The sequence below is a fragment of the Pezoporus wallicus genome, unplaced genomic scaffold (genome assembly GCF_028554395.1).
Source record: "Pezoporus wallicus isolate ANWC-B61680 ecotype Strahan unplaced genomic scaffold, APGP_CSIRO_Pwel_v1 contig_8042, whole genome shotgun sequence".
NCBI lineage: Eukaryota > Metazoa > Chordata > Aves > Psittaciformes > Psittacidae > Pezoporus > Pezoporus wallicus.
This window is the reverse complement of record NW_026639380.1, coordinates 1,191,067-1,211,589: the sequence shown is the minus strand read 5'-3', so window position 1 is coordinate 1,211,589 and position 20,523 is coordinate 1,191,067.

The window sequence follows — 20,523 nt, the reverse complement described above, 5'->3', positions numbered from 1 at the left end:
ACATCTCCCTTATGAGGAGAGGCTGAGGAAGCTGTTTAGCCTTAAAGGCTTCTCTAATAATGGAATAAATGGGGGGGAGGGGGGGATGGTGGTGTTACTACTTTTCTCATGAAGATACACTCCCAGTGGATGGTAATCTGAAAAAAAACTCACTAGATAAGTATTATGCTGTATATGTAAGGCTGTGTGCTATTTCAGAATATAAAAAGGAAATAACTTTAGCTGAACAAGGACTTTTTATTGGGAGGTAGAAGGTGAGAACGTTACACGAGGTAAGTGATGGGAGCACACTGCCTGCCCACTGCCTGCCAAACTGCCTTATTGTTTTTTTTTCCTTTAAAAACAGACTGGCAACGGTTGCCGGGAGTCACAGCATTTTCAGACTAAAAGTGCTGATCCTGCTTGCTGCTACTGCACAAGTTTTCCGTGGAAGTGCTTCTGATCTCTATCTGAGAACCTTTCGCTGAGTTCCAGTAGCTTCATTAAGGTAATTGGAATCAGGAGTTATTTACTACTACCCACATTGATTTTGTATAGCATATAGATAAATGATAGTGCTGGAGAAAGTTGTTCTTTGGCAAGTCAATTGAACTGTGCAACAAAAAGTCATCTAACTTTTCCACTTTAAAACACTGTCTCACTGGTGTTCAGGCTGTACATAATCTTATGATATTGTAATGGTTTGGATAGTCAAACTGAGGCTGATTTTTATCATTGCCCTTTACCAGTCATTACTAGTGAAGATTAGAAATTGCACACACTAGGGTTTACTAGGACTTGCCAATATTTTTTTTTCCAAATCTAAATAAGCTTAAATGGTTGAAATAATACGTCCTTGGTTAACAAACTATTATACCGAAGCTGGTGCGTTTGTTGACTTCAGTGAGCTTACGCGGTGTGAGATGAAGAATTTGTCTTGGAAAGGAAAGAAGAAAAAGGTTACTTTTTAGGCTAAAAGAAGAGTTATTTAATGTCACAAGAGTAGCTTTTCTCACTCTGACCCAGTTCTGAGGGTAATGCTTGCCTGTTGTCTGCTCAGCAAAGATAGATGAGATGTGTTATGATTTCACCATTCTTGTATGAGTCTGACTATCCCATAATCCACTTAGTTTATTCTGCTTATTCTTGATTCATTGCATCCTGGATATGACCCTGTCAAATTATTATATTTTTCTAAAATTCATAAAATTTTCCAAACGTGTTGACAATATTATGCAGCCTCTGTTGGGCATCTGTGCAAGCAATAGTCCTTTGAACTTCTGCATGCACATAATTTATTTGTCTTTCTTATTTGCAGACTGTCGTGGTTTAAACCCAGTCAGGCAATTCGTTCGCTCACTTCCCCCCCTTTCTTGCCCTCCCCCTGCTCCCGGAGGGACGGAGAGGAGAATCGAAAAGAATGCAACTCCCACGGGTTGAGATAAGAACAGTTTAGTAACTAAGGTATAACACAGATCACTACTGCTACCACCAATAATAATGATAAAGGAAATAACAAGGGAAGAGAATACAACACCTCAGCACCAGCCGACCGATAACTCGCCCCCCTCAGCCCGACCAAGCCCCGACCGATACCTCCTCCAACCCCGCAGTCTCCCAGCCCTTCCGGCTAACTCCCAGCTACATCCTGGGCATGACGTGCTGTGGTATGGAATACCTCTTTGGTCAGCTGGGGTCAGGTGTCCTGTCTCTGCTTCCTCCTGGCTTCCCCTCCTCCCTGGCAGAGCATGAGGCTCACAAAGTCCTTGGCCAAACCAAAACATCACTATCAACTCTGTTCCTGAGCCGAAAGTCAAAACACTGCACTGCACCAGCTATCAAGGAGGGGAAACATGACTGCTACTGCTGAACCCAGGACACAGACACAAGGCCTTTCAAAGTCTGCTTTTTTCTCTCTTTTTTAGATTAATTTAAACTGCTGAATGTGTCTGAATTGCTACTTAGAACTTTCCATAAAACAGATTGTCCCTAGAGCAATGAGGCAAGCTGGGTTGAGTGGAATTTCTTCTTCATGGCTTCCACCACCTACATGAATCAGGGCAACACATTTTTGCACCAATTTAGGTAAAGAGGATTTTTTCTAATCTTTGAGAAAATAGTGGACATTTTCTCAGACATAAAAAGTCAAAAATTCTCTTGCAGATGCATTCTTATTCTATTGTTCCTCAGACTTCTAAGAAGCAACTAGCTGCTTTCTGGATAGCCAAGGAGCTCTTTGATGCTTGATTCTAACACAGTTTCCCAATTATGTCCACAGCTAGGAGAGGAAAAATGCCAAATTAACTTAACAGATAGATGAACATCCCTGTTGAACCATTTTGGATTGCAAAGCTTCATTGCTTATTTTACAATATCCTGTTCAGCTGTCTATCAGATGTATATTAGACAAGTTGTTAATGGATTTAGTGAGAATGTATAAGGCTTTACTCTTCACAGCTAAGCTTACAAATCGTTTTGCCTAAAGGCACTTATTTTCTTCTCATCTAAATGTCACCATGTATTTTGTAGACGCTTGTAACTGTTTTCTTAATGTGACTGATTATGCATTTGTATACATATGCATGTATACATATGTGAAAAAGTATACTAATATCTTCACATTCTCTTTAGCTATACTGATCCAAGCACTATAACTTTTATCTGACTTATTTACACATTGTATCTGTCAATAACTGGTTACTGAATTCTAAATTTAGTAAAATCCTAAATTTCTAAGCACACAGGATCCTACTGAGAGAAATATGTGAAAGACTTTAGTCTATCAGTACCACTTCCATTTAAAAAAAAAAATGCAGTCTATGTCTCTACAGTTCATCTTGCTTTCTGATAAGTAGCTAGATATGGTCCAAAAAATGCATTTTTTGATCAAAGGAAATTAATTATGCTCTTAAGTCTTACCTTCATCTTCCTCTTCTTGTTCTTCTTATCTATATCTTAAAAATCTATTTTTTTTATTTCCTAATGAAAATCATGAAAAGGTTAAAAAAAAAAAAAAAGTTTTTTTTCTAGTGCCTCAGACAATACCTGTCATCCCATCAGAACCTGAAGACAAGGCACGGCAGAGAATATAATGACTCTGTGTGGTGCTTTCTGGGACTGTTGTGAAATGCCTGCAGTAAGGATTGTCTGTGTGAGTCAAGACAATCATTACAATAGTGAAGATGATGCTTACAGGCTTTTTTTCTTATAGAGAAAGTTCTGACCTTTGTTGATGTAGAAACATAGCAGGAGACAGCCAGTAGTGTGCAGTTCTGTTAAAGAAGCTATGTCACAGATGTAGGACACTCAAAGGTACAAAAAGGTGCTACAAGTTTCTTCAGGGTGTTACAGTTGGATTAAATATCTGCAAGTCTTCCTGCTGCTCATTCAGATTACAAATCACTTCAAGCTGGAGTGGGTGAAATTTAGACATCAAAATAAAAGTCTACTACTTTGAAAAACAGTTCTTTCAACTGCTAGTAACCAGGATCCTTCAGAGTCTTGCTGCTTTTCAGACTTATAGCCTAACACTGTGCTGCTCTGGATGCATCAAAACAGTTTCTGTCTTATTTAGACAGAGCATTCAAAATCCCAGTACCTATGCAGGATCCAGAAATAAAACAGATTACTGTCAAAATTCTTTTTGGGAACTCAATCCAGAAAGAAAGTGTACATTTAAATTTGATGTATTTTAACAGTGATCACTGTTCCAGTTATCACTTTCAAAAAGCTATCTGGGGAGGGGTGGGAGGTGGGGGTGTAAGGTTTCTCTTTCTGTGATAGCCTCCTAGCTGGAGCCCGCCCTCCCTGAGGGAGTGGGGGCCTGGTGTTTGGTTCCCTTTTCTTCCTGTGAAGTTCAACTCATGCATGCAGGTGTACCCAAAGGAGCCATACATTGACTTTCAAACTGAGGTCCTCTGCCTGTCACCATCATTCTTATAGCATATTGAAAAGAAGTGGCATGGGAAGTAGAATAAGACTTTAATTCCCAAACCAAGCATTTTTCCAAATAAATGCTTAGTTATAAAACAAATCAATCAAAATACTGATCTCCAATAAAATACAAGGAAAAGGAGACTCTGTATAGAAATTCCTCTTTAAAACAGAAAAACACAAGTGGTTTACCTGGATTAAAAAATGCCCATGAACTATCATCTGTGCCAAAGAACCCCTGAGTAACACTTGGCAGAAGTAATTGAGATGGTTCTATTTATTCCAACATCTGCTTGCCAATTTCAGGAAGCTTGGAAAGGAACTAGGAAATATCCCCTAAGACTAATACCATCCCAACAGCATAGAGGGATGTCAAAGCAATGAGTGGCGCATGTCTGAGTGGCACCTGGAAGTCATGCAGACCTTCCATCGCATGCCCCAGGGCCATCGACAGTAATTAAATTTTTGCCATCCTTTGTTCTCTCTCTGCAGTCAGCTAAGATTGTGGAGTTTTTTGTTGGATTGAGAGGTGGAGCCCATTTATTTTCTCTTCTATTTACAAACTGTAGTATCAGAATGCATTCTATGCAACTGACACTGGAATTATTTGTCCTGAGATCTGAACTGGCAAGTACCAAATGCACTGGGCCAGAACAGCCTACATCGTATATTCTTCACCCAATAAATAGTAACAGATGTTCATCTGCAATAAAACACCTTGAGCATTACACTATATAAAATATATTGAACTGCACAAGATGTGAGACTTTTTCAGACTTTTATTAGGACAGTTACCCTCTCAAAATAATCATACTCAAGAATGTAATTCTATTTCAAAGAAAACTTCCAATTATTGGGTAATTAGATTATCATCTCTTTCCACTTCTTTAATGCTTTTTAGACTATTAGTTGTCATAAAATCCTTTAATATTTTTAAAATAATCTCCATAATACTTTTGTAATGCAGCATTGTCCCAACTTTACAAATGGACTACTGGATTCACAGAGATTTTTGAACCAACATTTCCAAAATTGTCTTCCTAAAATTAGGTTACTAATAGGTGGGGTTGTGTAGTTAGCAGCCTGTTTCAATAATTTCTGAGTACAGATAAATTGTAATTCAGTTCAATAATAACTTCCGATATTCAGCTGCAGTAAAAGTCAGGTCGCATTTCTCGGTGATGGAATATGAATCAGAGAAGAGAAAAGAAGCACAGTGTTCCTAACATCTACCTGGGCTCCTAATTTAACTGCCACATTAACATCAGCTAAAAAAAAAAATCCCCTTGGTCTCTCAGATCTCTCCTGAATACTTTATATTTCTCTTGAGAAAGATTATATTATTCTCTTTCATGGTCTTCTGATACCTCACATCTTATTCATAGAGATGATCTTCATTGTTTATGCAAGAAACAGTGATTCTGAAGTGGTAGTAATGTCCAAATTGGGAGATCTTTGCATTTCTACAGTTCATCGTAGCAGACATGTACTTAAAGAGACATTTAAATAAACAAACAAGCAATCAAACACCTACTCCCCCCAAAAAAAAAGACAACCCACAACAAAAAAAAAAAACACACCCAAAAAACAAAAAATACACCAAAACCAAACCCCACCAACATTATTATCCAGTTTCCAAACACTCTTTTATTGATGGAAGCTATTTTCCTTGGAAATCAATGTTATCAACTGTGACACTGCCATGTACCACTGACATGACAGGAGGATGCATGAATGATACATACACCTGACAAGAGCAGCCTATGGCTGGAACATACACCTACTGGCCCATGTGTATAGCAATATTATGGTAGTGTAGATTTAGTTTAAAGTAAGAAAAGGAGACTTGGAGCATTGAATATGTAGGATGTACCCATAATTTGAATTATTCTCCATTTGGCTGAGCTCTGAAGCTGAAGAGGCAATGTGTGGGTCAGATTTGGGTCTTACCTTGTGTCCTTCTTTGGCTTATCCCCTTGTCACTCACACAAAAGCAGGTGACATATGTGAGATAGACAGACCTTTACACCCAGCACTCTGCACAGCACAGCTAGCAGCAAACCTCCAGCTGGAAGAGAAAAAACACAGAATGATTTAATATATTCTTTCATTTGCCAGCCTGCTTCTCTTTGCTATTTCTCTGAGACAATGAACAAGACAAACACTCTGCTTTTTGGTGTTTGTAACCTTGGAGATTTGTTAAGACTATGAACCCCATAAAAAGTAACATTTCTACCTGCTAGCAACTCTCAGTGGATCTGTCACTGCTCATTAAATCAGCTACTCACAGTGAGAAAGTGTCTGCTTAGAGGTTTCCACTGGTTATAGCCAGGCAAAAGCAGCAGCTTTGGACAAATACTGTAGAACAGGTAACCCCAGACTGGTACTGATTACATCCCAGACCCTTTCTCAGCATAATCTCCATACATTTTGTGCAGGCTCTTCAACTGTCCTAGATGCAGCCAAAGACAGTTGTTACAAAATGCTTTCTTCTTGACACCGTAAGATTCCATTCCTTTCCTAAGCTTACACAGAGAAACCTATATGTAACCATATGTAGCACTTATAACAGGAACGAATAAAAACATATATTGATTTTTCTCTTCTGTGTGAATTTTAATTATACTGATCTTCAAATGTCCCAAGGTGTCCCTCAGAACCAGATTAAAACCAGCTTTTTATTGGTTTTGATAGCTACACTTATTGATATTTGCTTTTTAGCAGCAGGAAACACATTACAAGAGCAGCGAGAAGTTTTACATAACAGTTAAAAACCAGTTAAATATATCATAACAAAGATCACAGAGGTGGAAAGAAATACAAATGCTAACAAGGGCAGTGACAGCAGAGTTAAATCTCAGGCAAGCTGTCTTGCAAGAGACTACTCAGCCCAGAAAGTTTAGCTATGATTGATGTAACTGACAAGCCTGGAACAAAAACAAACAAAAAACCCACCACAACACAAAACAAAACATCACTGAAAAATGACCAGGCATTGAACTTGATTCAACGCAAAACAGCCTTTCATCAGAGTATAGGCATTTCTAGAGTCCATCCACTTTCTAGTGGAAGGCACAGGTCATTCCTTACAGTTCACAAGGTGATTTAACAAACTGAGCATAACCGTATTTGTTTCAAGTCAGGGCTTTTCAACTTGTGACAATTCCCAGATGACTCAGTGCTTTCTTTTATTTAGTTTATGCTATGAACTGGGCTGTCCCTTTTGGTTGAATCTTCAAAACTAGCAAACAAACATTCCTCTGTGCCTTACACCAGTGACATGCAATATGATCAGAATCAGAGAGAAATGTACAGTCAAGAGTCAGGACAAGATATAAAGCATGTAATTTTCTGAATGCATTTGCAGCTCTGTGAAAGCTTTCTTTGAGTAAATTGACACCGGTTACCAGGTGATATGTTTCTTTTGTGTGTCTGTACAGAGTTGTCCATAATGATTGCAGTAAATGTGACTTGCTTTGGCTTAGAATGTCCAAGGGAAATAAATAGGCAAATCCATTTGATTTTCTATAGAATGTCTGTCATATCTTTTGCACTGAAACAATTTACAAGAAATACAAGCTTCAGTATTTCCTTAAAAAATATCCTGACTTTTTAGAGAAAAAGTGGTACAAAGAACAAGCTCAACAAATATTTATAAGGAATGAAACAGGCATTATAGGAGGGTGGACTACATATTACCTCAGCCTATATGGAAAAAGAAGTTGATACTATGCAGAAAGAAATAATTAACTGCACAGAAATTTAGCAGGGATTCTCTATAGTTGTTCCCCTGCAGCATTCCCTGCTGTCTCCGTCATTGCTGTCAGGTGACAGGAACTCCAGAGTGCAATAGTGAGGGTTTCTCCAAAATTCAGACCTCTTTAGTCCACCACAGCCAGTGACTGTAAATTCCAGAGTTAACACTTAGACAATTGGGAAAGTCCGCAGTCTCAGGAACCTTTCTCATGGACATCTGTGCTCCATTAAACTTAAGGCAGAGGCATGGCTTCCAGCCCACACTTTCTTTCTCTCTTTTTTTTCCATTGTAACAGAGCATCAGGTGCTGTTCAGGTGCTTTCCTCCAAAGGGTCCTCATAATATGTCCTTGTCCCTGATGCTTGCTCTTCAAATCTAGGATTTGAACCTTGGGTGTCTGCATTCCAAAACTAGGAAACCAGAACAATTGGATTTAACAACAGAATCTTTTTGCTACACTTCTGTGATATGCCATCATACATGTATGTCTACAGATGCATGAAAAGACTTTCCTACTCATAACAGAATCTCTAGTATAAGATTAATCCTGTGCACTGACCCATTCAAACTTCTCCTTCAGAAGATTCGAAATTTTCCTTCTGCATTTTTAATGGGGGAGACTAGAAATTAATCAATAATTCATGACAAAAATATAATAAAATATATCTCAAGCTCAGTAAAAGTGAAACTCTCAGGAAGTAGAGAATATAGATGTAGTACATCAAAGGTAGAAAAGAAAAAGGCATGAAAAGAAAAGGGAAAGGAAATTTTCAATTTAAAATCAACCATTTCTGAGTGTTTAACATGTATTTTTCTGACCGGGAAAAAGAAGGCTGTAGCTAGGTATCAAAATAGCCTTGGTAATCTCAAGAATCACATTCAAGCACTAACGATACTGTATCAAGTGATCCCAAGATAAAAATCCATACATGACTGTGTCAAACCAAAATATATAGGTATAAGACAGAAATCATTATAGCATCATTTTAGGGTTTGCATCTGTTCTTGAAGTAGCTGATACAGAAAAAAACAAAACAAACAACAAACCAACCAGACAAAAAAAAAAGGAAAAAAAAAACCACCAAAAAAAACAACCATCCCCCAAGAAAAACACCAAAAAAACCCAAACCAAAACCAACCAACCAAAAACCAAACCTGAACTAACCTGCTTTAGAAAAAATAATAGACTTTAACACTTCTGCTTTTCCTTTGAATGACTGTGACACTACTGCCACACAGTGCCAAGGTGGAATGGCACTTCAGGAAATGAAGTAAATCACCAGTGAATACAAGAAACGTATGAGAAGCTTTCCCCCTCACCTTAAGCTGCTGAAGAAGAAGTTAAAAATAACAGAGCCAAAGCACCTTAGGCCAGCGTAACTATGCTGTGTGCTGCCAGAGTAATATTCTCCATGTTTTTGCTTTAGATAATACACTAACCAGATGTTATTTTTTCTCTCTTGGCTTTTTGTGTTTCAGAAACTATTCCTCCCTAGCCTTTTTCCATAAGCCAGACAGGAGGAATGACTCATATGTTCTGGGATTTAAAAGGCACATTCTGCAAGCACAGTTAAGTGAGTCTTACCTGCCAAAAACAAAGCTCCCCAAAGCTTCTTCAGAGTTTTCCAGTCTCTCTTAATACTCCGACTTCAATCACAAGTATTTTATCTTCCACTTGTTTGTTTTTGAACTTCTTCAAATTCTGAGCTGATGCCAAAGTGCAAGAGGTGTGTTGTGCTTGCCACTTACCCTATAGAAGGAGGTTAACTAAGAGAAGGTCAGTGCCATAGCTATAAATGACACCCAGGAAAAGTCAGTGATTAATTGAATACAAATGCTTAATGGAAGGTGATGAGAGGAAGTGAACACATAGTTATTCAGTTTTATTGACAATGGGAGGAGGTCTGTTTTTAAGGCAATGAATACTCTGGTTCCTGCACATAGTTTCCATAACTAGACAATAAGGTAATTGCTCCTTACTCCTGGCTCAGAAGCAAAAGACATCAGAACTTCACTTAGTGCAACACTGAGAAAGAGGAATATTGAGCTTGACCACTCATTCTTAATGTCCTCCTTCCTGAGCCTTGAAACGCAACCTCTGAAACATGAACAGAATACTTTCCTGTAATGCACTGGTGCACAGCACTCAAAAAGGTGTCAGCTGAGATAGCTGGGATATAATCTCTTCAGGGCATACTGAATTTCACCCTGTGTAAGTTGGCACCCACTTCAGAGTATAGAAATGTGTTTTTTGGTTAGGCTTCTGTGGGAAGAAACGTGTAAGTCTGAGTACAATCAAAAAGGCAACACAAACGGCGTCACTCAGCAAAGGAGCACAGGAGGGAAAGTTTTTTGCTGGAAGGAAACTAAGAAATGTTTCCCGTAAGGAAAAGGTAAAGTTGCTGGAAGCTCACCATCAGGACAGTATTACCAGATGTTTATATTTCAGCTAATTTGCTGACAAATATGCTAAGTCTTATTCACGTTCTCCTACCCTCAGGAAGAATAACTATCTTGAACAAAATTGTTGCAACATCATTAAAATTGTTAAGACTGTGTTACCATACACCATAGTGTATGTGGAGCATTCTTTCTAACTATATATATATATATATATATATATATATATATATATGCTCCTCTCAAACAGCAATACCTGCAGGTAGTGATTCAGGAGAAAGAAAGCAAAGAAATGTTACAGGTAAGAATAACACCTTTAGCTTACGGTCAGTGAAAATTTATTTCTCATGCTTTTTTACACCTGAGATCTTTTTCCCTTCAAAGCTGACCTGACTACTGAGTAACAGTAAAAGCTGAGCAACAGCAGGTGTTTTCTTAGTTGAACACTGGTGAATACTCAGAGAGCACTGTAGACCTATTCATTCATTTCTTTTTCTATTTGTTTTTTCAATTAACATTTCTTTTTAGGAATTTGGAACTATTATTTTGTCCCAGAAAAGTTCCTTCTGTGCAGTGGGTTGTGCAAAGACGCTGTCATGCAAACATCAGCAAATCATAATACGTTACTCCCTTGGTTTAACATGCTCTGGAAATCCTGAAATGGAAAAGATTCCAGCAGGGGAGCATGCATTCAGGCAGACTCAGTGAAAATCTCCTTCCTTTGGATACCAGATGGGAAGATGCCAGTATTAAATCATAACATTTACATATGAAAAAGATTTAGGTCATGTCCACTTAATTTCTCATGAGCATCTTTTGAGAGGAAACAGGTAAGTTGTCTTTCTATTGGTAGACAAAAAGCCCACTGAACTGAAGCATAAGCCTGCGATGGGTCTCAGGATTGCTGTATAAATGCTGAACAACTCCACATGAAAACTGGAACATGCCGGCTCTCACTTGAGTGAGAAAGACAGCACATTTTGTGCCCATTTATGTTGATCCAGGACAGCGTTTTGTGGTTTTCTCTGTATGTTCAGGCACTACCATGTGTCAGCTATTTAGTCACAAGAAGAATCCAGCTGACCCTGGTTTCACTTGGGTGGAAATCTCACATAGCAAAACACATAAACTGCCTTTGTTCACATTCAGGTTTGGATACTGTTCAAATCATGGCATTTTTAAGTTTAAAGGTTTATGTCAAGCATATAATAATAGTATAAAAATCTAACCATTGATTAACATTTTCACAATGCCTCCAGTATGAGAATTAATGCAAGAAAATCAAGTGTGCTAATAAAAGCCAGGAGAACAAGAACAAAGAAAGAAAATGTAGCCTTACAGAAATTCTTCACTCTGCTGTGACATAAAGGAACTTAATATATATACCTTCTAGAAAGGGATTTGGAATTAAGGTGAGAACACAAAGAGTATTTTTAAAATGCTATTGCCAACCTAACAATTTTTTTCTGAGGTTTTTCACTGTATTTGAAGAGCTATCTTTAAAATATCAAGTATATTCACACACAAAATGCCATATTCTTATTGTTGGTCCTTGGTTGATCTTTGTGGCCAGCAGTTAAAAATTCCTAGACCACATCTATTTATGGTGGAAAATGAACATGATCTCTAAATTTTGAGTGATGCAAAGTGATACAATCAAAATGAAGATAATGTTTTGTCTCTGACATTAGCTCTCTTGAGAACATCACAAAGTTCTCAAAAAAGGAACAGCAGACGTATTTTTCAGATGTACTGTAAAACAAACCAAAGATTAGCTATTACTGTTAGCAGCTTTAGAAGTGTGAAGTCCCAGAGCTCTCCATCATCTCCATTGCCTTCTCCCACAGAAAAGACATCCCTGTTTCTGGACAACTGAAAACAGCTAACTCAGCTGTGCCTCATTTTCTCAGCTGAAAGGCATAGGATGCAATCACACATACTGGATTTTCCCAAGCAGCCTGGCTAGTGTTTCAGCTCCTTTCCAGCCAGCATGCAGAGTTTCCTGATATATGCCTTTGTCACTGAGAGGCATAATGTTGAGCCCAAGGGTAAGTGTGTGGCTTGGCTTGAAATCGAATTACTTTGGGCTATCCCTCATGATAACAGATTATGATGGAGAAGGCTAGTTGGAGCACTGCAAGACATAAACAGGGTGACCTAATTACTATGAATCATAGATACTTGTGCTTGTTCTTTCCTTGTGTTCATTTGACAGCATAGGTGCATTGGTAAATCACACAAACTATATAGTGATGTGCTACTGGCTATGGGTTTCCTTAAACTGTGTGGAGTGTTTTTTTAACATTGTCATTCAATTAGCATTCATCAGATCTAAAATAACAAGTAAAGGAGAATGAGAGTGTTTGTTATCTAAAATTATTTCCTTTACCTGTCCAGTAAAGACAGAAAGCAAATATTGCATCTTAAATTTAAAACTGAATTTTGAATGTGTTGATTAAAGTATGACTCTTTCCTCATGTGGAGAAATTATAAGCATAGACCTTTTGTAATATTGCAGGTATCATCTGATATCTTGTGGCCAAGCACTGTACACAGTCTTAATTTCTTCATTCCATTTGATCTCTATAGCAATAAATGCAGGTGTCACTTTGTCAGCTTTTTTATTTATCTATGATTCCCCTCCTAACTCTATGGAATGCTGCAGTGTATTCTCTATCTGGCTGCATATGCCTTGCTTTATTGCTTATACAGCTGGCTGAAAACTGGTTGGTTTTCTTTTTCCAGGTCTCTTTGGTTGTGTAATGATGCTTTGCTGCTTGGCTTAGGGGAAAAAAAAAGTGTGATTTCTCTTACCACTTTACCCTATATGGAATCCTTGCTGAAGTGAGACTTTCTAGACATATTATACTCCCCAGGGACCATAAATTGCTGTCAGTATTCCTTAACAATTTCAGTATACATTAATAATGGTTCAAAAATTCACTAAGCTATGGCAGTTTCTTCACCTAGGCTATTTCACCCACACAGTAACAATATGGTCCATGAAAGAAAAGGTTTTGTGATACAGCATGGTTTTTATACATATTTAAAACAACATACTCCCAAACTGACCTGGTATGCATACGTAGACCTTCTGTAACTTATTTGCTTTTAAGCACAGGTTTCCACATATATTTGCTGATTATTCTTAGCTAAACCATACTGTTTTAGAATAGTTCTGAATTTTAGATTATTTTCTCAGGTTTGCACATTTTCTTTTTGAATTTTTCCAGTAGAGCTTCCTCCCTGGTAGCATTGCTGGTACTACCTGGCATAAATTTCCTGATCCTCAAGGCTTTACCATGCCTGTTGCTAATAGTTCAACCAGTTAGGCTTGATAAGGAAACATGAAATAAAAGAATTTGCAAATAGGAGAACACTGCAATTGGATTCCACAGATACTAAAACTGCAACTTCTAAACAAATCCACCAGACACATATTCCTGCCTGTTGTTGTTTCCTCCTTATGAGTATTTTAAGAATTGAGAAATGGCTATTTACACTATGGTCCAATAACAGAATGGAAACAAATAATATGACGTACGTGCCCAGCAAAGTCTAAACAAGCCAGCTCTAATACCTGCAACTCTCTTCTCTCATTTGGTTTACAGCCCACAACTTATTCTCCCAGCTGCAGAAGGCTTTGGATCAGATCATTGCTGCCTGTCAAGGCAAATGGTGGAATTGATAAAGCCTTTAGGTATGAATTTAATAAATTATCATTGTATTAGCAGCCAACAAATATGATTTGAAAACAACCTCCAGAGATATTTTCTGCTATCAAAACCTATTTCTTTACTCCTTCTTTTAGCTGTCTGTAATAACTTAAGCAAAAAGAGACTGAATACCTCAGTCCCAGAAGGTTAAGTTAGGTTGGCCTTTTCTTATAATAAGGCAAAATGAAATCACATTTGCAACACTTATGTAACCTTCAGAAATGGGAACGTAACTCTCATCATTGTGATGGTGACAGCTTATATTTGAAGTAGCCACAGGACAGTGTCTTTTTATGCTTCATATTCTCTACTAATCAGAGGGAAAGTTCCTAGCTATTCATTTTAAAATCCTGCGATAACTTACTAACAGTAAGCATTCTTGTTAGAAAGACTCAGAAAATACTTTTATCGGTACATAGAAAATGTTGAGTTACTGAATGAAAATTCTTGAAAGCTCTTATATTTTTCTCCAAACCTCATAATATTTTAATTCCAGACTACTTCTGTAACACCTCCTGAACCCTTTCTCCCGACAGGCCCTTGCAGCATCTCATTGCAGCATCTGCTACTGTTCAGTATCATCTGCACTTTTTTTTTACCCCCAGCTTTATATGCTGATCATGACATCATATAGTATAAGATATCCTTTGGGTCTGTTGAGATCAGCTTTCCCTGCAGTATCCACTCTCAACTTCTTGTGCACATCCAGTGACCTTGCTGGTGGGGCAGGGTGAGAAGCTGAAAAGACTTTGACTCTGTGTAAGCACTGCTCAGCATTAACTGAAACATCCCCTTATTATCAACACTGGTTTCAGCACAAAACCAAAATAGCCTCCTATTAGCCAGTATGAAGAAAATTAATTCTACTAAAGCCAAAACCAGCACACCATCCCAAGGTTCCTCTCTCCAGAGAGGTTTGATGCAGCATGTGCAGAGGTCTTGGGCAAGGGAAGGCACATCTTTCAAAGATGCAAAGGATACAAAGAAGGAGTTATACATGTGGGGCATACATAAAAAAAAAAAAAAGTGGACTGTGAACTGCAGAAATTCTTATTACCAATCTAAAAGAAGATGTAAATGAAAACTTTTACTGACACCACCATAGAAGTACTTGTGCAAACGCATTACATGTGTCTCTTTCAGTATTTATAAATTACATTTCTGTGATTCCTTTGGTTTTTTGAAACTCTTCTACCAAAATATGCTTACCCACGTTACTTAAATTAGCAGCTGTCATAAGTCTGAGAAGCAGATCTGACAGACTTAATGATTTCAAGGATAAGATACACATGCTGCTAGAAAACATGGGGGTTCTCTGATAATTCTGTGGAAGACATTGAAAGTTCTAACAAACAGACAAGTACATAAAAGCAGCCTTCTGTCTGTATAAAAAAAGTATTGCCATTCAATACATATGGAATACAAGCAAGTTATGCTGTTACTTTCACAAAAAAAGAATAGGTGATACTGAAGGTAAAAACATTCTAGCCTGGAAAAGTTTAATTACAACTAATATCTGGAAGTTAAAAAGACCTATTTTTTAAAAGGAAAAATGATTAATCACTGAATCATGATACTAAAGGAAGAGAGTATTTCTTTTGAATTTGAACACAAATGACCGAGTTCAGCAAAAAGTGGACTGAATCATTTGGCTACAAGGGTGTCTGACTTCAAATGTGAAGCTTTGATTTAAAAATGGCAAACAGGAATTGGCAGTTTTGGGCTGCTTGGATCCAGGTTTTTCTCATACAGAAGCATGATTGCATTAAGTGGGACTGTATTCTTGGTTAACTTTATTGCCTACTCACTTAAAAATTGTGTTACACAGAAAAGTGAATAACTTCCAGATAGGACTTTGACTTTTTCTTGTCCTCAGTGCAGCATGTTATAAATTCTCACCTGAATAGACACCAATGCATTCTGTGAATTAAATAGGCCTTAGATTGGAACACAGAAAGTTTTATTTTCAGAGCTATAAATTTAGGAGAGTTTAATATGCTTATTTCTGCTTATGTGCAAAAGCTTGTGCTATTGTTTCACTGTATTAAACTCAAGAAAAGACTGCAATAGAAATTGCATTATTACTATCCTACGAAATAACTGTGAATAGAATTCTTTCAATACAAATTTTCTTGCCAATTTTAACCATGAATAGATTGAAATATTCTACATAGCTTTGGAATCCTTCTACTAAAAAAAAGTAAATATTATTTAATAAACTTTTTAGTAAGAAGTGGAGACATCGTAACCATTTTGCCATCACTTGAAAGACCTGAAAGTGAATATGTGAAATTAATGCTAATTTAAGCAACTCCCTATTTTTATTCTTCTGCTGTTTCTCTTCTTTATTTGTAATGCTCAAGTCACTTGTGTAGCAGTACTATCTGTTTACCAATTTTGGTGTTCCTGCTGCTTAATCTTCATCTGTAATGATGAAATCTGCCTCTGTAGCAAGAAAACATGTTGTGAAACATGTATAGCTATGGCTTAATGGAAAGGACAAAGAACTAGTTTAAAGAAAGAGCTGTTTTCATCAGAAAAAAGAAAAAAAGCCCTTAATGACACAGCTGAAAGGCAAAAATCTCTAAAGTATTCAGACATAGCTCAAAAACTGCAAAATTCTATTGCAATTTGATAATCACACTTGATCTAATCTGGGTGTACCTCACAATGATGGAGACGGATACATGGTTCACCATTTGTATTAGAAAAAAAACAAAACTCTTCAATTTCTTTGCACTAAAAGCAAAGAATCTTCTGTCTCCCTCCTAGAAAATGTCTTCCCTGTGTCTTTAATGATTTGCACTGTAATGTTTTCAACCTGTATGTCTTGTTCAGCCATGCCCCCTCCCCAGTGCTGCTGGGACTGACCTCCTTACCTCTCCAAATTCATTCCTTCCACAAACCTTTAAAGACCAAAAGAGAGAGCAATCTGTGGAGCGTTGCAGGGTCGGCAGGGGCAGCACTCCAGAGGTCAGCTGCTTCTCTGGCTTTGAGCTACATCCACAGTCTGGCATCTCTGAAAATCCAAAGGAGTGTGAATGTGAATTTATAGCTAGACAGATCAACTCCTTGACATCCTCCTTGTAGATTCAGGTGAAAAAGAAATGCCTGTATCTAAAGAGATGGGAGCTTCTGTGGAAATGATAGCAGTAACTGCAAAATTCTTTCATTGCTGCTTGGAGACCTGCAGTGAATCCTGCTCTGTAATCCACCTTTGAGCAGGGACAGGATCAACGTGTATTCACATTCCTGTAACACTGCTTTGGGTGTTAAAGGAACGTAACAAGCTCCCACTGTTTACCACATGGTAGCTGTTTTGAAATGTCTGTGTGGGTGCTACTGAGGATATTGACATTTGAGAATACTGCAAGGGGAGAAAAAGGACAACAGTTAGCCTTAATAGGGCTTGTTAAATCTCTTTAATGTACAGAGGTAGCAGTTCTAGGTAATTCATCCTCCAATATTCATAATGTATAAAATGCTGTACTTAAAACCCTGTTTTGGCTCAGCACACCATTGAATTGAGTACATATCAGTGCTCATGTCCTTCTCCATGACCCTTCCTGGGCTTCCTTTCCTCAACCAGGACTGGTCTTGGAATGCAAAATGTACAAATCATAGAATCATAGAATACCAGGTTAAAAGAGATCTCAAGGATCATCCGGTCCAACCTCTCTTGGCAAAAGCATGACCTAGACCAGATGGCCCAGAAGGCTGTCCTGCTGAATCTTGTGTCCAATGTTGGGGAATCCACCACTTCCCTGGGAAGGTTATCCTAATGGCTGATTATTCTCATGGTGAAAAACTTTCTTCTTGTGCCCAGTGGGAATGTCCCCAGGAGTAACTTGTGCTCGTTCCCACTCATCTTTTTCATATAACTTCTTATAAAAAGGGAGTGTCTGTCTTCTTTGTAGCTACCCTGGTGATAAGGTCTCCCCTGAGCCTTCTTTCATTTTCTTTAGGCTGAAAAAATCCTGTTCTCTCAGCCTTATCTCATACAGCAGGATTCCCAGTCCTTTGATCATCTTGGCTGTACTTTTGATGGAAGAGTAAACACTGGACACTTTTTGTGAACAAGTCTTGCCAAGCCTTGGTGAACACTGTCATCCTGATTCCTGAGAGGAACTGTCAGATCAGCAACAAAGATGTGCTCATGAGGAACCCCAACAAAATTGCAAGGTAGGGCTCATCTGTCAGTATTTCAGTACTTCAAAGAAATTTGTCAGTGATAACAGTGGTCTGACTACAAGCACTGATAATAAAGTCATCTCTATAGTGATATTTCTGTGGCTATGCAAATCTTCAAGTTAATGTTAGTTGCAGCCAGTTATTTTTAGGTGCTTGTTACTAATAGGTGAGATGGTCACTACTGCAAAGGACATGTCTAATAAATGAATGATCTTCCTTGCTTAAAAAATTAATGGGTTGTGTATATAAATATCATAGGACCATGAAACCACTGCACTGTGTGTGCCACTGCAGTGTTAAGTACATTTGCTCATCTACTTGTGAAAAAGATATATTAAGACTTATTTCTATCCCCTTCAACAAAAATGGTTTTAAGGTTGCTCAGAGCTTTTACTAGCCATAGCAGTGGATTTAACCTACAAAACCACACTTTGTTATTATAATAAGTGTGTGTGCGTGTGCATGTATGTATATTTATTAAAATATAAAGTGTACATACATAAAATTATTTTGAAATGTAATCAGATTACTGAAATGCTGAGGTCTCCATTAAGAGATGTATCATGCTGTGGCATGATAAGTTTCTTGTGTTTTTTTCACCCCATTTCTGGTATATATATCTCCTTATACATATCCGTATGATGATCAAGAGATTCCTGCCTCATTCTGTATGTAATTCAGTGATAAAGATTGACTGTTGTTTTAATCTTTTTCTTCGTTAATCTGATCAGAAAAGAAACAAAGGGCTTCTTAGGCAGGCAGAAAATCAAATTAATTTTAGAGGTTTATGTCTGAGGGCTGATACTATGTGTTTTAACAAGTTCACCTCTCACAGGACAATCTTCCATACAAAGACTTTACAGGATCTCTGTATAAAAGTGAATAAATTGAAAGCTTACAATTAATTAATTAATTAATTCCCTAGCTTAACCTTGAGTTTAAAGAATCAGATAAAACTGTCGTGTTAAACAGTGCTTTGACAAATTGAATGAGAAAGTGATATCTTGCTTTTCCATTCCAGGATCATCAGATCTTTCTGTATATACACAGTATATTTTTGATTATCAGAATTTAAATATTTTGTGCAAAGGTTAACTATGAATCTATAAAAAAAACCTACCTAATCATTTCACAATCTTCCTTCATTCCTCCCTCTGACTCCTACCTTTCAGGCTTAGTGTTTTTTCTTGGTTAGCAGCTGGTATAATTTGTTGCTGTATTTTCATTGTTCAAGTGTTTTGAGACACTTTTGTCCCAAGTCGCCTTCTTCATTAACATTTTAATGTCAGCGCAATACAATTTTGACTATGTTCACCCTACCATCTCTGTATGCATCTCTGTAACTCCAGATACCTTATGGGTTTATAGAAAAATGTATATATACCTTACATAAAATAGATTTTATTAAATATTCCTGTAAAAGTACTCCATACTCTTAACTTCATCCCAAAAATAATATTGATCTTATTCAGGTCTTTTAGATCTTTGGCTGTCATAGGCTATTGTAAACTATTGTCTGCCCCTGTGAACCTGTGGACCTTGGCACTTTATTCCTGATAACTCTGAATCACTACATGACAGAGCATAAGGCATATGGTTTTAATATTCTTATTCATCAAACAGAGGCTGAGGAAACTCAGAATGACTGTTAACCTTTCCCTTTTTACCTCTACAGCTTTTCTATTCTGCTCAACTGACAAGCAATTCCAACATTGTAAAGATCTGAACACCACTTCGAATGGCAAGCCACCTTTCAGATGCATTTACTGCTACAAAGGTATATTACTTTCCTGGAAAATTGAAGTTGATCTATAATAATCTGTTTCATAACAGCTATAGAAAATTTCTTTTCATTGAATTTTTATTTCATTTTTGGTACAGAGGTAAAAAATCTTTCAGTATTAGTATGTGGCTAGTAAATGTCTCTTATTTTCTTTCCTTGATAGAAAATAAATTATCTGCTTTGTTGTCAAGGTTCTTTTTTTGCTCCTCCACCATGAAAGACACATGTCCAAGAAACTCTTCCGTAGGAAGAACTGCAGTGTAAAAAACAACTGTCAAAAAAAAGGAAAAAAGTCAAACTCCACCCAGTCAGAAGATTGCTTTGTTATACAGCATATCTCAATATATGTGGCAGGAATTTTTCTACCATGATGCAGCTAATCCTGCTCAAAGTATAACAGCACTAAGAGAAAAGCTGTGCATGTAATTTACTGAGTGTAGGAAATAAATTCTATTCTTTTCTAGAGCATCAAGGTACAGTATTCAATGTATAAAAGTTCCTGCTATCTGAAACTCTCCCCATGACTTTTCTAGGTAGGTGATACAGTTACCAGTCCTACTTTTTTGCAACAAACACCTAATAAACAGTCTGAAGAAAATTCACACGGATTGGAGAGGTTGAGGTTAAGATTGTACAAACCCTTGCTGGAAAGAGTTACTTTAATGCACTTAGCTATTAGGTAGGTAATTTATACAAACATTAAATTTCTCAGCTATATTTAATATCTTCTGTATATAATAAATGATTGAGCATTGGTTGCAATTA